The 16,416-nt window shown below is 39.3% G+C and overlaps 1 protein-coding gene across 1 annotated transcript in view; it reads right to left on the bottom strand.

The window, feature by feature from the left end:
* Mkln1 (muskelin 1) overlaps positions 1-16,416 on the bottom strand; it is a 289,313-nt gene that overhangs the window by 229,095 nt on the left and 43,802 nt on the right. The gene's annotated exons all lie outside the window — the stretch shown is intronic.

The raw sequence follows: 16,416 nt of genomic DNA, 5'->3' as shown, positions 1-16,416 counted from the left end.
CACTTCTGGTTTTCTGGTCTATTGGGGATAAGAGTCATGGACTTTCCTGCTTGGACTGGCTTCGAACCATGATCCTCAGATCTTTGATTCCTGAGTAGCTAGGATTACAGGAATAAGCCACTGGCACCCAGCCAAAAGTTAAGTTTTATTCTAGAACATAAAGGGCAAGCAGAAATGAACTCTTCAGTTTCTCAGCTAGTAAGATCTCCAACTCATTTTAGGTCACAAGCTAGCTAGAGATTGGCTGAGGTCATCTGGGGATAAATAGGGTCCTTATTCCTTTGCTTCTGGGGACTGGTAACAGCATCATCAGTATCATTTTTGGGAGTTTGCACATAATTGCATGTTCTAGCTCAAATCTCAAACACAAACCTGTACAAATAGATAAACTAATGGTAGGGTTGTGTTTTTTTGTTTGTTTGTTTTTGGAGGGGTCCAATGTATTTCTCTCTAGCCATTCCTACTTCTACTTTGCATTATCTTAAGGTTTCCAGTGTTTTTTAGATAAAGGCAAGTAACATATTTTGACAGTGACAGACTCAATCACCATTGAAGACAGTATGTTGGGGGAGAAAAAAACAAAACAACAAAAACCCAAAACCATGAGTCAGGTCAGGTTTTCTGTACAAGACACTAGGAGGCACCGAACAACCCCCAGATTTAGTACCCGCATTTTCAACTAAGCACCAGAGGGGATTTCTTTTTTTTTTCTTTTTCTTTTTTTTTTGGGTCCGGTCGTGGGGCCTGAACTCTGGGACTGGGTGCTGTCCCTCAGCTCTTCAGCTCAAGGCTAGCGCTCTACCACTTGAGCCACAGCGCCACTTCCAGCTTTTTTCTCTTTTTTTTGCTTATGTGGTGCTGAGGAATCGAACCCAGGGCCTCTGGCATGCAAGGCATGCACTCTACCACTGAGCCACCTTCCCAGCCCCCCAGAGGGGATTTCTAAGCACTTGAGCACTTAAGGTTTGACCTGCACTCAAGGAATCAGTAAAAACCTCAGCACCATTAGCCTTTCCTAGTTTTTCTTTGCATAATTTTAAGGTATCTATTTTTCACTTTCTTTTACAAAATTTTGTATGATCGTAAAAATCAGTTCCTGTCTCTCTGCTCAGAAAGTCCTTCCACTGCTTTCTGAATCTGCAAAGATCCTTTCCCAATCTCTGTTTAAGTTGTGGTCATTTACAAGAGTTCATTTGTAGGAAAACTTAAGAAGTTCAATCTCAGGAAGAAGCCTTTTCCAGTTTCTCTCCCTGTCCTTCATATGTATGTACATATATATATATATATATATATATATATATATATATATATGATGCAATACCATAGTCGCAGGCTTTAATATACTCCTTTTAGAACTGATGTACAGTATCCATTTATCAGGGAGGGGAGAGAGGAGGAAAGGCAAAGAGTAAAGATAGAGAAGAGGAATGAAAATGGACCTGCCCTAGATGAATTATTCTAGGAATTAAATTCTATGTCTACTCTCGTCTGTATCCCTACTTATTTATTACTATAATGTTACCAGGACTACATAATTGTTGTTGTTGCCAACAGAATTTGAACTCAAGACCTCATACTTACTTGCCTTACTTGCTCACAGCTAGAACTCTACCACTTAGAGTTCTAAGTGCCATGCTTCCAGCCTGGCACTTTTTTGGTCGGCCATGGGCCTGGGTGCTGTCCCTCAGCTCTTCAGCTCAAGGAAGTGCTTTACCACTTGAGCCACAGTGCCACTTTTGGTTTTCTGGTGGTTTATTGGAGATAAGAGTTTCATGGCTTTTCCTGCCCAGCTTTGCCTTTAAACTGCAATCCTCAGATCTCAGCCTCCTGAGTAGATAGGATTATAGTCGTGAGCCACTGGTGCCCAGCTTCAGCCTGGCTTTTTGCTGGCTAATTGGAGATGGAATCTTACTTTTCTTTCCAAGTTGCCTTTGAGTCATGATAATCTAGGTCTCAGCCTTCCAAGTAGCTATGATTACAGGCACAAACCACTGCCACTTGGCATGAAAAATTTAAATCCAACTTGACAAATAGAAGTAGGTTTTTACTGGATTGAATCAAGACTTATTAAAATCAATATTAAAACCTACATGAAAATGATGAGAGAAGAATATAGTGAGTGGTTGCTTATTCCCCCTCTCCCAAAATCATCATAAGATGCGACTGGGTGTGTCTAACCATGTATGTGAGAGAGTCATCTTGTGGTCCTGCCTTTTTCCAACTCGTAATGGCCAGCTGCTTCCTACTGCTGTAGACCTCAGGATGTGAAAATATCCCACAAAGTAATTTAAAATAGTTAAAAGGAACAGAGAAGTCAAGAAAATGCAACCAATTTTCATAAGGAAGAGAGTTGCACATAATTTTGAAAGCGTCTTTGAATCATTCTTGTCCCCTGTTATTTGTCTTCCTGTCACCAGGCAAGGCAACTGCAGCTTTGCCTATTAAGAATTCCATCTGCCTCTGAAAAAGGACAGACAGCGTGGGAGGGTGGGGTGGAAGTGTGGATGAGGGGTAAACTGGGAATTAAAAGTAAGTTCTTAAGAAGTATGAAGGAGGAGGAAAGTGAAAACTAACTTCAATTGTCAGTGTCTTCCTCAAATAGCCCTTTCTGGTTACAAGATATTTCAGGAGTTGAAGACTATGTTTTTATAAACCTAACTCATATCGTCATTCTGGTACTTTGATGTGTCCTTCCTCCACGTGTCAGTCAATAAAGAAAATCATCCTATCCAGAATCCAATCACTGACAATGAGTCACAATGCATGACTCAAGGTTCAAGTAGCTTGAGTGTTTTTCTTTAGATAGGTTTGCTTTCTCTAAGATTAGCTTGCAGGTCAGTTACTTCCTTTGCCCAGGTAACTATAGCTTTTTGTTATATTGTATCTCTGTCTATGTGCAAAGTAGAATGTATGCATATATAGTATCTAATTAGTGGTATAAATACAAGTTGAAAGAAACATTGGTTTTTGCCAGCTTACAGAAGGAAAGGACAAACTAAACATGCCACAGAAAACATCTGATTTCATTTTTAAAATCAAGTAATTTTTATTTAACACAAATTTGACTCTAGCTTTTCTTATATACTAGGGCTTAGCCTCTTCCCTCATCTGAGTCATTCATTGTGTCAAATACTACATAAAGATTTATAGTGGGATTAATACTATGGGTCAAATGTAAGTGGCTGCTTTCTCATAACCTGACAACTATTTCTATTTTCCTAGTTTCCTGTGTAAGTCTAACAACAGGTGTATGAGAGCCTTTCTGCCTGAGCTCACTATAAAAGACATTTGCATGGCCTATTGTGGTGTGCAAGAGAGGTAGATTTGATGCTGTATGATCTCACCCTGCTGAGCCCTCAAGTATACCTGCTAATAAATTAATTCTTGTGTGGCTAGATTAATCAACAGTGAGCCAGATTTTCTTCAAAGGTACATGTGGCTTCCGGTCAAAGGTAAAAAGTTTACACTTGCAGTCTCCCACTCATGGCTTTCCACCTGACTCCGGCCTGCTGTACTAGTGTGTCCTTTCTCTGCTTGTTCCACTGTTCTGTTCACACTTTTCCAAATATACTCGGCACATTGCCACCTGCAGACATTTCCCCAAGCTGTTCTTCGTATTTGGTTCTACAAACCTAAGACCTTCTGTCCTTTGCAGACTTTCTATTTCTTAATAATTCATGAATGTATCCTATATAGGCAGAATTGAAAATCCACCCCACCCTCAACTGCACTCCCCTCTGTGGTAATTTGAAGATGCCGGCTGGAAGTTTACGAGTAGAAGCCTTCACTCCCAATGGGGCAATGTCAAAATGGGAAACGAAGGCCACGTATTTAGGTCCTGAGCTCCTCCTGAGTGGGCAAAGGCCCCTTCCTCAGGAACCAGTTTCTCGCGAGACTGGATTGGTTCTCGCGAGACCAGGTTGATATAAAAGCCAGTTCGCGGGGTTCCGCGCCCTGGCGGCTGGTGCAGTAAGGACATAGGCCTTCTCGGAAGCTGAGCGAGCTGAGGTGGTGCCAGGCCCAACTGTGAGCTTTTTTGTTGTTGTTGTTGTTTTTTATCTGTAGAAGTTACCCAGTCTGCGGAATTCTATCATAACAAAAGGCTGTATCTACCAGTTTTGTTTCGTTAGGTAAGTGAGGTTAGCTTATAAGCGCCCACTGCGGCCATATCAGCCCCCCCCCACGTCTTCAGTGTTCAGCAATGTCTTCCCCCACCCCTCAAACGCTGGGCACCTGTCACACACTATGGGCTTCTGATTCCTCTTTGTCATCTTAATTTTTTTTTTATTGCAAGTTTCTTACTGCTGGAATATAAGATCATTGGGAGAAGAAACCTCAGTAGGCCTTTGCAGCGTTTAGAACTGTAGTCTGCACTAAGTTCAGTAGAGTTTTACTAAGTGAGCCTTTTATTTGCCTGGTCCCTACTCTGAACTTTGTATAAATGGGAGGAAAAATTACAATGAACCAAGATGAAGTACTTGAGAGTTTTCATGGTGTCCCTCTTTCCTCCCCCTTCCTTTTCCCCCCTCCCTTCCTACCCCCCTTCCTATATTTCTCTCACCATCGATTGTAGGAGGGAATGGCATGCCCATATATGCATATAGCATTACAGTGTACCTTGATCAGACTAATCTGTCACTCTCCCCTTTCTCCCTCCCTAAAATAATTTTAACAAGCTTCATTGTTCCATCTTTATACACATACCTAAACTATTTTGTTCCTGTTTGCCCTCCCACTGCCATTAATCCACATACCCCAGACAGGGCAGGTTTCACTTCACTTCCCTGACATTTTTTTTTTAAGTTCATGTTAGTTGTTCAAAGGGGTTTTACCGTGGTATTTCACTCATACATGTACTGTAATCCAATTGATCGTATGTGTGTATGTGTGTGTACATGATCCTGTATATGTTTATTTTTTCATCTAACATCTGTAGCCTCTCAAGAATTCTCCCAGTCTGTTCTCAATGGTGGGTTGGAGAGTTTCTATAAGTCAGCTGAGAAGTGGTGCAACACTGAGAAGTCAGACCACAGGCAAGCTTTTCTCCTCTGACCTCTCAGACCAAGGACAGCTCCACCAGACATAGACCCTCAGAAATGGAAGGGGAAGGGTCATAGCACCAACTGGTGGAGAGAGAGCTGTGAGGAAAGTTCAGACTGTCCTAGGGAAACACATGAAAAGTTTTTAGACTTCTATAATGTCAGTTTTCACTAAATGAATTCTCCAGTGGAATTCATTACTGGCATAACAACCACAACTTTGAAGCTTTTCATTTTTCCTTTTCACATACAAGCTGTAGAGTCGAACTAAAAAAAAAAAAAAAATACTATTCTTTCAGCCTAGTAGAGAAGACAAAAAAGCCATTGTGGCCTACTTTGTGTTGTATTTAATACTTTTTTTTAAAAACAACTTACTTAATTTGACTATGCCTCAGTATCTTTATGAGTACATTTGTGCCTGTTTCACTGGATTCTGTGCATTCAAACAACATATGAGACATGAGTGAAGTCTGTCTCACAAGTTCTCACAAATGTTTGTTAGAGTGCAGGTGGTCGTATGCTGGTTTCTCATACCTATGACAGGAAATGAAAAGGTTTTCTACCTAGGATTTTGGCTACAGGAAGCACAACAGAACATGACTGGGCTTTTGGAATGCTGAGTATTGTGAGTGATATTTTCTAAGAAATTCTGTTCCTTCATTCCTGTTACAATGTATTTAGGGTATTTACTAGAGTTTTTGTTGCTTGAAACAACTGGTTTATTACCTGGAAATACCTTTTTATTAGAAATTTCCTTTGAAATAGTCATAACTAATGGGAAATTTTTACTATATTTTTATTTTATTTTATTTTTTTGTTGGTTGTGGGGCTTGAACTCTGGGCTTGGGCGCTGTCCCTGTGCTCTTCAGCTCAAGGCAAGCACTCTACCACTTGGGCCACAGGCCACTTCCGGTTTATCTAGTGGTTTATTGGAGATAAGAGTCTTATGGACTTACCTGCCTGGGCTGGCTTTGAACTGTGATCCTCAGATCTCAGCCTCCTGAGTAGCTAGGATTCCAGGCATGAACCACTGGCGCCCAGCTCACTATATTTTTATTATATTTGGGGTTATCATTGAACAAATCGGTTTAGAAGTACATTACATCTTGACTAATGTCACTCCTTTTAGGACATGATTTCTTTACATGTCTCCTATTAATGGTCTTAATTTTTTTTTCTTTTGTTTCTTTCTTTCTTTCTTTTTTTTGTCATGGGGCACGAACTCTGGGCCTGGGTGCTATCCCTGAGTTCTTCAGCTCATGACAAGCACTCTACCACTTGAGCCACAGTGTCACTTCCTGTTTTCTGGTAGTTAATTGGAGATAATAGTTTCATAGACTTTTCTGCCTGGGATGCCTCTGAATCATGATCCTCAGATCGCAGCCTCTTAAGTAGCTAGGATTATAGGCATAAGCCACCAGCTCGCGGCTCAGATTGCTTATTTTTGAGTCTATAGTTACTGAGATACCGTGGACATTGACAGAAAATCTAAAGTAGTGAACTGATTAATTCAGACACAAGATACCTGGCCTCTATTGACGATGAATTTCAGGTTAAATTATTCAGTTATCCAAATATTTGCATCATCTGGACAATATCTATGTAATAATTAGCCTATCTTAATAATTCATATGTGTTGATCATGTACTTGCTGGAGGCATAGGATTTGAAGTTAGTTTAAATTCCAGTATGGAGTTGGGTTCAGTTACTCAAGTCTGTAATTCTAGCTCTGTGGGAGGGAGGCAGAGATTGGGGGATCAGGCAAAAAGGAGTTCCATGGGACCATCTCAACCAATGTCTGGGTATGGTAGTACTCATCAGCCACCCTTAGTGACACAAGAAGGCAGAAGGAAGATTGCAGATCAAGCCGGTCCAGGCATAAAGCAAGACATACTTTAATAAATAACCAGTGGAAAAAGGGGCTGGAAGTATGGCTCAAGGGTACAGCACCTGCCTACTAAGCAGCAGTCCCTGATACCAATACCACAAAAAACAATCCAATTTGATAACTTCCTATGTAAGTGAATTTAGGCAAATTATTTAACCACTCTTAAGTTTTACTATTATTACCCTAATGTGTAAGACTCTGGTTTGTAAGGGTAAGATGAGTTAACATATACAAAGAGTTTAGCTAAGTAGACATTGCACATTGCATCATTATTTTGTTCTTACTAACATTAGTTCTTCAGTTATTATTAAACAGGTAGATGGTAATGGGCACTGTGGAAGACAATGAAGTGGAAACCCTAAATTGGAAGAGGACCTAACATGAAAAAAAAAGCCATTAAGAAGGCAGATTGAGCCTCTCTTATGTTTATAAATGTTGCCAAATGCATGGGACTAGTTGAGTTCTTTTAACCTTTATTATTTCATGATGGTGACCTTCCTAGTCAGAAGGACACAGCTTAACTTTATTCAGGAAAATAGAGAAACAGGAAGGAGGGACCACTGAGCCTTGGGCACATCATCTACCTCAGTGGCTTTGTGTGAAAGGCAAACTCTAGGAAAGGTCTGGAAACTCACACTTGAATATAGAGAATCTATATTTAAATCTGTATGTTAAATCTAGACTCAATGCAGTCTAGAGCGTGGGTTAAGTTGCAGCAGTTTTAGTATTAAAAATGATTATTAAACAAAACTCCATACATTACAAGAAAGATATAACCTAAATCTAGAAAATTCAAAAGACTTAGGAAAAGATAAGTCATCTAACTCTATTAACCTTTAGAACATTTAATATCGGCATTTAGGTAAATTTGTTCCTCATCTTTTTGTATGTATGCATATTTAAAGATAACAAATCAAGAGTATACAGTTGTGGATCCTGTTCTTTTAAATATAACATTATCTTAAAAGCGTTTTCCTTGTTGCTAACCAGCTTTTCATAGCTATTCTTTCAACAAGGGAATAATAATATATCATTAAGTAAATGAACAGTAATTTACTTAATTTAACTACTTTAAATTGTTAGATATTTATAATCTTCACAATTTCTTGATATTATAAACATCACATTAGTGTACATTTTCCAGAATAGTTTCTTTTCTATATTTTTGATTATCTTCTTAGAACTGTCAGAAATTCCAAAACATAAAATGTTCCAGGACATGAACATTTTATGATTTGTCATACTTACTGCCAAATTACTTTTCAATTTGCTTATCATGCCCAGTCCCAAGAACGGTATGTGAGAGTAACAAACCTCATTATACCTGAAAACATTGGACTATTTTCTTTCTATTTCTTCCTTCCCTCCCTGCCTTTTTCTTCCCTCCCCCTACTTTTTTTCTTTTTTGACAGTGTCAGTTTCCCGACTGATAATAAAACTGTAAACACTGTACTATAGAGAGTAAAGTGGAGGGGCAAGGAAGAGGGTGGGTGAGGGGGGTGTGGTCTTGTATTGTTGTTTTATACAGGATCGACAGGAAAGACCTTTCTAAAAAGGTAGCATTTATCTAAGTATGATGGCCTACATCTATAATCTCAGCCGAAGGATTACAGTTTTGAAACCAGCCTGGGCAATTTAGAGCCTATCTCTAAGTAAATAAAAAGGACTAGGGATAAAGCTTAGTGGCAAAGCACTTGCCTAGCAAGCATGCAGCCCTGAGTTCAATCCTCAGGACTTGCAAGTAAATAAATAAAGTAGCATTTGAATAAGATGTGAGAGGAGGGCTGGGAAGGTGGCTCAGTGGTACAGCATTTGCCTTGCAGGCATGAAGCCCTGGGTTCAATTCCTCAGCACCACATAAGCAGAAAAAAAAAGCCGGAAGTGGTGCTATGGCTCAAGTGGTAGAGCGCTAGCCTTGAGCTGAAGAGCTGAGGGACAGCGCCCAGGCCCAGAGTTCAGGCCCCACGACCGGACCCCCCCCCAAAAAAAGATGTGAGAGGAGTGAGAGCTGAGGAAGCAGGGTTTGAGGCAGTGAGAACACTAGGGGAAGGCATATCCATTCAGAGCCATGGAGAAGCCATGGCTGTAGAAGGGGAGAGGTTGGAGGGAAAGGGGTACCTAAGACATGTAAGGCTTTACTGGTAATTGCTTTTCCACTCTGAGGAGTACCAGAAAGCATTGAAAGTTTTTGTTGTTGTTTTTTTCCCCCTATAATTTCTTTATTTTTTTCTGTCAGTTGAGGGGCATGAACTCAAGGCCTGGGCACTGTCCCTGAGTTCTTTTCCTTAAGGCTAGCACCCTACCACTTTGAGCCACAGCTCTACTTCTGATTTTTTGAGTAATTAACTAGAGATAAGAGTCTCTCACAGAGACTTCTGCTTGGGCTGGCTTTGAACCACTATCCTCAGATCTCAGACTCCTGAGTAGCTAGGATTACAGTAATGAGCCACTGGTGCCCAGCTGTTAAAAGGTTTTGAGTACAGGGTATCAGGAACTGGATTGTATTTTATATGATTATGTTATCCATGGCTAGTCTGTCTAGCCATGCTCAAAACTAAACTCAATGTCTTTCCTGGAAAACTTTGTATATTCTTAGCATCTCTAACCTATGATTTACCAATGCTCAAAGCCTTGGTCAACTCTATACCAGTTGTCGCCAAGCCCTGTCAGTGCTCCCTCCAAAATGTCTCTTGTATCTGCCTTCTCTATCCATTTCCACTTCCCTGTACCTACCCTAACGATGTTCTATCTGACCTCCCATTGATCTGCCCCTTCCTCCTATTTACCTCCCAAGTAACCAAAATCACTTAAGCTTAAACTAGCCAGGTAGACCCTTCATAGGTCTGCTCTTTATCGCTAGTGTTACCTTGTCCTCTACCACTAGTAAACTCCAAATTCTTCACAGTGGCACCCAAGTCCTACCACAATTCCACTTCCAATCTAGTAGTCAAACTTACCTCCCAGTATTACTCAGAATTAACTATGCCTTCCTGTCTAACAAGTTTTTCTGAACCTGCTCTGCACTTTCTTACTGAATACCTTTGCTTTCATTGTTTCTCTGTCCGTGTACCTTCTGTTTAAAAGTCCCCTCACTCTAAAATTCTCCCCGTGTTTGTAGGACTATAGGACTATTCCAAATGCCATTTTCTTCACACATCCATCCCTAATACTACTGACTGGGAGTACATTGATATCCTCTGGACTCTGTAGCAGTACTTGAATATTATAACATAAGTTTATGATTGTGCTCTTTTCCTACTAGGTGATATGTCCTTTGAAGGTCTATGACTTGTTTACTTTAGCTCTGACAGCACTTATTACAATCCTTTAAACATAATGGATGTCTGATAAATCTTTGTAGAACCTAAATTCCCAAAGCCTGTTGCTAATTCATTCATGAAACAGAACTAGAACCCAGGTCCTTTGAGTCCAGCTCTATCTACCTTTCCCAACACCATTCTCTCCAATTTCTTACTTTGCTTCATTGTTGTCTCATCTGAACTACATCTGAAACAGCAGAGGAAGAATGACTAGGCAAAAAACAAAAGCTGGAATTAATTTTCCTTGTAGCTATTTAAGCCAACAGTAAAAAATTAACTAAAAATTTGACTAAAAGCAAAACCAAACAACAACAAATTGCACATGCACCTCTAGAAACTTTTAGCTTCCTGGAGTTTTATTTCTGAGTTGTATTTATAGGGATCAAGTTTCTGTGTTTCTTAGTATGCTATAAATTAGTAGTCTAGAGGGAAAAGGAAAAGAAATACATGGGTGGCTTGCTTCCTTCCTTCCTTTCTTTCTCCCTCCCTCTCTCTATCTCTCCTTCCCTCCCTCTCTCCTTTCCTTTCTTCCTTGTTCCTTCTTCTCTTCCTTCCTCTTTTTTTCTCTCTTTTTATTTTAATAGCTCCTAGCAACATTTCATCATCTTTGTACTCTGTCTTCTCAATTTAGAAAAATAGTTTAAAGAGCCAATGTGTTCTAGATTGGGCTTTCTCTTGGAAAATTTTAAATAAGTAAGCTATACTCATGATACATCTTTTATGCAAATATATATAACGTGAATAAAATGAAGTGATAACATTTAAAGAATGGTATTGCTAGCATTAATGTGAGCATTCTTTGAGAGTAAAGAACAATGATTCCCTTAGGAAAAAGAAGACTGGCTGAGTTAAATTATCTATTTTAGAGAATTCTTAATGGTGGCAGGGGAATCAAAGGAACTGGTCTCCCTTTCTTGCTGCTGAAACTTACAAGAGGGCAGGATTGCTGTTAATATCCCATTGAGGTTTTCACAGATTCAAATGAAATAGATGAAATTAAAGCCTCTATACTTTGCTGGAAAAAAGGATGAAGTTGGAGAATAGTTCATCTCCTTTTATTCCATCTTACTGGAGTACGACGTCACAGGCTGGCCTTTGCACCTGACAGAGATGGAAATACAGGATCAGAGAAATGAAAGGAAGTTCTGAGGCCATTTCTCTTCTTTCTTTTTTTGGTAAGGGACCCCAAACTGTTACAGAGACACAGTATTGGAGAAATTTTTCCATAAGCAATATCTCTTAAATTCTACTGTGGATGACTTTTCCTTATGCTGTACCATAGAGATATGAAAACAGTTTTTTTGCCATAGTAATAATCACAGCCATTTCTATATTCTGTGGGCTATATTTCTGTACCAGAGGAGACAGCATAGAATAATACATAAGAGTTTTTGCAATACAGGTGGACCTGTTGCAACAATGAGAAGTACAAGTTGTCATGTCGAAAATGAGCTTTACAATGTTGGTGGGGGGGGGGAGGATTGGGTGGTGGTGGGGTAGGGGAGAGGTAGGGAAGGGATGTGAAGGGTAAACAAAGGAGGAGGCTGCAATGCTTGATAAGAAATGTACGCATTATCCTGCCCATGTAATTGTAACCCCTCTGTACAATATGTTCACAAAAAAAAAATAAAATTAAATTAAAAAAAAAAGAGTTGTTGCAGCTTAGAGACAGACAGTTTTGCACTTAAGCCACAGTGTAGGATCATAGGCAGTTTATTTAAGCTCTCTAAGTCTCAGTTTCTTCACCCATTATGTGGGGTGATCAAATTACAGTAAGGAATAATCTAGAACGAGATCTGTCAATACAGCCATAATTTGAGCTATATGTGTGATTTAAGTTTTTTAGTAGCCCATTTAGAAAAGTAAAAATAGAGTTGGCACTGGTAGCTCACACCTGAATCCTAGCTCTTTAGGTGGCTGAGATCTGAGGATCACAGTTCAAGGCCAGCCATGACAGGAAAGACCATGCAACTCTTTATCTCCAATTAACCCCTAAAAAATAGGAAGTGGTAATGTGTAGCTCAAATGGTAGAATGCTAGCAAAAGAGCTGAGGGGCAGCACCCAGGCCTCGAGTTCAAGCCCAGTGGCTAACCAAAAAAAAAAAAAAAAGTAAAAACAAGTGAAATTAATCTTAGTACTATATAAGTACTGTCCAAAGTGTCAATTTCAGTATGTATAGAATATTAATGAGATATTTTACATTCTCCGTCTTTGAAACTCAATGGGACTTTTACATATACAGCATATCTCAATTCAGATGAATCACACTCCAGGCACTAGTCACATGTGACTAGTGAGGGGTGTGAATCTAGGAAAAAGCTGTGAAGTATTTAGCATTATAATCACATATAGTGAATATAAAAATTGTCACTAATATTATTCTCAGATGACTGTAATCATCTCAAGTTTCTCCTGATTGTGATACTCGTAGAAATACCTAGAGATAGGAACTGCTCAAGCCTCAGTGGCCCGGTTACCTTAGGAATCACTTCTTTATAGTCATTCCCCATCTATTGTATGGATGTGACAAAAATAGTAGCCTCAGCAGGGCCTGTCTGGGCAATATATCATGAGCTCCAATGATATATTAGGGCTCACTACACTTGAGGATAGTGACTCATGAAATACCAAAGAGGAAGTACCACTACTAATATACTTTTTCATAGAAATGGGACATAATAGGACATTTGCTAAAGCAACCATTTGCTCCTACATTTTCCCTCTTTTCAAACAGTGAGATGCTAAGCAATAAATTGTGACCAAAAGTTGAATTGCACCAGGTGCTGGCTGATGGCTCATGTCTGTAATCGTAATTACTCAGTGTTAGGTAAATTAAATTGGCAGTGGAGGAAAGAGAGCAGCACGTGGTATTCAAGTAAGGGAAAGGTTTATTTGCCAGCTGCCTCGGTCAAGTTGGAAGCCTACACAACAGGAATAAAAAAAGGTGGAACCACAGCCTGCCACAACTTATCAAAGGCCAGGGGCAGGAGAAGGTGTGGCCACACCAGATGCTGATGAAGGAGGGAGGTGACTGCCTCCAAGTGTGCTACCTAGTAGTGTTACCTAGGTGACTCAGATACTGGGCGGAGACTTAACCAAAAGGAGGGAGGCATCTATTCCACCTTCCCAGGGTGGACCTTATACTCAGGAGAGTGGAGGACTGTGGTTGTGCCCAGCCTAGGCAGAAAAGTCCTGAGACTCCATCCACAATTACCAGCAACAAGCAGGGCTAGAGTGGTAGAGCTCCAGCTAAGCAAGCAAGCTGGACAAACATAAGCCCTGAGTTCAAACCCTAGTACTTGTAATAAAGAAAAGTTGATTTGTTAATTTAAACATAGTTATGATAACAAGCAATTCCACTAGATATGTACTATAGAGAATTATAAAAGATCTCTTAACATAAATTATTGTGCCCAAAGGTACATAGCAGTATTATTCATGATAGTCAAGAAGTGGAAAGAACTCATTTCCATCCTTTCATAAATGGCTAAATAAATGTGGTAGCTCAAATAGTGCAACATTATTAACCATACAAGGAATAAGGCTGGATGACAGTAGCTCATGACTGTAATCCTAGTTACTCAAGAAGCTGAGATCTGAGGCTCACAGTTCAAAGCCAGACAGGAAGAGCCTGAGACTTTTACCTCCAATTAAGTGCCCCAAAAAAACCTTCAACTCGACCTGTGTCTCAAGAGGTAGAATATTAACCTTAAACAAAAAATTTCAGTTATAAAAACCTAGTAGAAGTGAACAAATTTCTAGAGACATATAAACTGCCTAAGCTGAACCAACAAGATATAAACCAATTAAATAGGCCCATAACACTGAACAAGATTGAGGAAACAATCAGAAGTCTTCCAACAAGGAAAAGCTCAGGTCCAGATGGGTTCATGGCTGAATTCTCTAAAACTTTTAGAGATGAACTAATAGCAGAACTCCTCCAACTTTTCCATGGAATAGAAACAGAAGGCTGAATTCCAAATTCATTCTATGAAACCAATATCACACTCATCCCCAACCAGGTAAGGATCCAACAAAAAAAGAGAACTATAGACCAATCTCTGATGAACACACACTTCAGAGCTCTTCAATAAAACACTAGACAACAGAATCCAGAAACTAAAACAAAAACAACCCCCCCCTCCAAAAAAAAACATGGATTATGCTCTCATAGGTATCATCCCACAGATACAAGGGTCATTTAACATAAGTAAATCAGGAAATGCAATTCACATCAACAGAGACAAAGACAAGAACCACATGATCATCTCAAAAGATGCAGAAAAAGCCTTTGACAAAATACAACATCCACTCGTTAAAAGCTTTGGAGAAGCTAAGAATAGAAGGAACATTCCTTAATAAAGGCTATACTTGACAGACCCACAGCTAACATCATACTGAATGGTGAAAAACTAAAATCAAGGATGTCCACTCTCTCCATTCCTCTTCAATATAGTTCTGGAATTCCTAGTTAAAGCAGTGCTGCAAGAAAAGGACATAAAAGGTATTCACATAGGGAAAGAAGTCAAATTATCCATATTTTCAGATGGCATGATCCTATATCTAAAGGACCCAAAAGACTCCTCCCCCAAGCTCCTAGAACTGATTAATAACCACTTTGGCAAAGTAGCAGGATACAGAATTAACCCACAAAAATCAGCCTTTCTGTATGCCAATAATGTATGAGCAGAAAGGAAAACCAAGAAAATAACTCCCATTTGCCTCAAAGAAAATAAAATACCAAGGAATAAACCTAACCAGAGACTTTTATAGATCTCTATAGTGAAAATTCTAAAAATATGAAGAAAGAAATCAAAGAGGATACCAGAAAATGGAAAGACCTTCTGTGTTCATGGATGGTAGAATCCAAGTTGTGAAAATGGTCATATTGCCAAAACTGATAAACAAATTCAATGCAATCCCTATCAAAATCCCAATGACATTCTTTACTGAGATAGAGAATACAATCCAAAAATTCATATGGATCAGCAGAAGACCTAGAATAGAATGTGAGTGGTATCACAATGACAGACCTCAAGCTCTACTACAGAGCTATAATAACAAAAACAGCTGGGTATTGGCACAAAAATAGACAAGATGAATGGAACAGATTAGAAAATGCAATAAAAATAAAACCCTGTACTTACAGTTATGATAATTGATAAGGAAACCAAAAACATATGGTGGGGAAAAAAATAGCCGCTTCAATAATTGGTGTTGGGAAAACTGGGCATCCATATGCAGAAAACTAAAAGTGGATCCTTGTTTGTCACCATGCACTAATACCAGTTCAAAGTGGATCAAAGGTCTCAATGTCAGACCTTAAACTTAGAAATTACTTGAAGAGAGAGTAGGAGAAACACAAGAACTTATAGGTAGAAATTTCTTGAGTCCCAGGGCACAACAGATAGGAGAGAGACTATATCAAAATAAAAAGTTTCTGTATAGCTAAGGACATAGTTATTAAACTAGAAAGATAGCCAATAGACTGGGAGAAGATCTTTACCAGCAATATATCAGACAAATGTCTAATATCCAGTATATACAAGGAGCTCAAGAAACTATCCTCCCCCCCACAACGTAGTAAACCAATCCCTTAGAAAGGGAGCTAAGGAGAGACTTTACTGAATAAGAGGTAAGAATGGCAAAAAAACCCCCCACAAAAACAAAACAAAACAAACAAACAAAAAACACAAGGAAATGCTCATCATCCCTGGTCATAAAAGAAACACAAATCAAAACAACACTGAGATTCCATCTCACCCCAGTTAGATTGACCAACATTATGACTTTGAATAACAAATGTTGACAGGGATTTGGGGAAAAGGAACCCTATAGCACTGTAAACTAGTAATGTAAACTAGTATAACCACTTGGGATGGCAGTCTCAAGACTCCTAAGAAAAAAACTAAGCAGAGCTTCCCTATGACCTAGACATACCACTCCTGGGCATCTACCCTGAGCATCACAAGCCAGGATGTGATGAAGACACCTGCACATCCATGTTCATTGCTGCACTATTCACAATAACCAAGATATAGAAACAGCCCAGATGCCCCACAATAGATGGATGGATCCAAAAATTTTGGTACTTATACAAAATAGACGTATACAGCCATTAGAAAGAATAATATGTCATTTGTAGGGATATGTATAGAACTAGAACAA

This window comes from Dipodomys spectabilis, unplaced genomic scaffold, assembly GCF_019054845.1.
Source record: "Dipodomys spectabilis isolate Male_0828 unplaced genomic scaffold, ASM1905484v1 ptg000197l, whole genome shotgun sequence".
In the NCBI taxonomy this organism is placed as follows: domain Eukaryota; kingdom Metazoa; phylum Chordata; class Mammalia; order Rodentia; family Heteromyidae; genus Dipodomys; species Dipodomys spectabilis.
The sequence above is the reverse complement of the archived record's forward strand: the minus strand, read 5'-3'. Positions and strand labels throughout refer to the sequence as shown.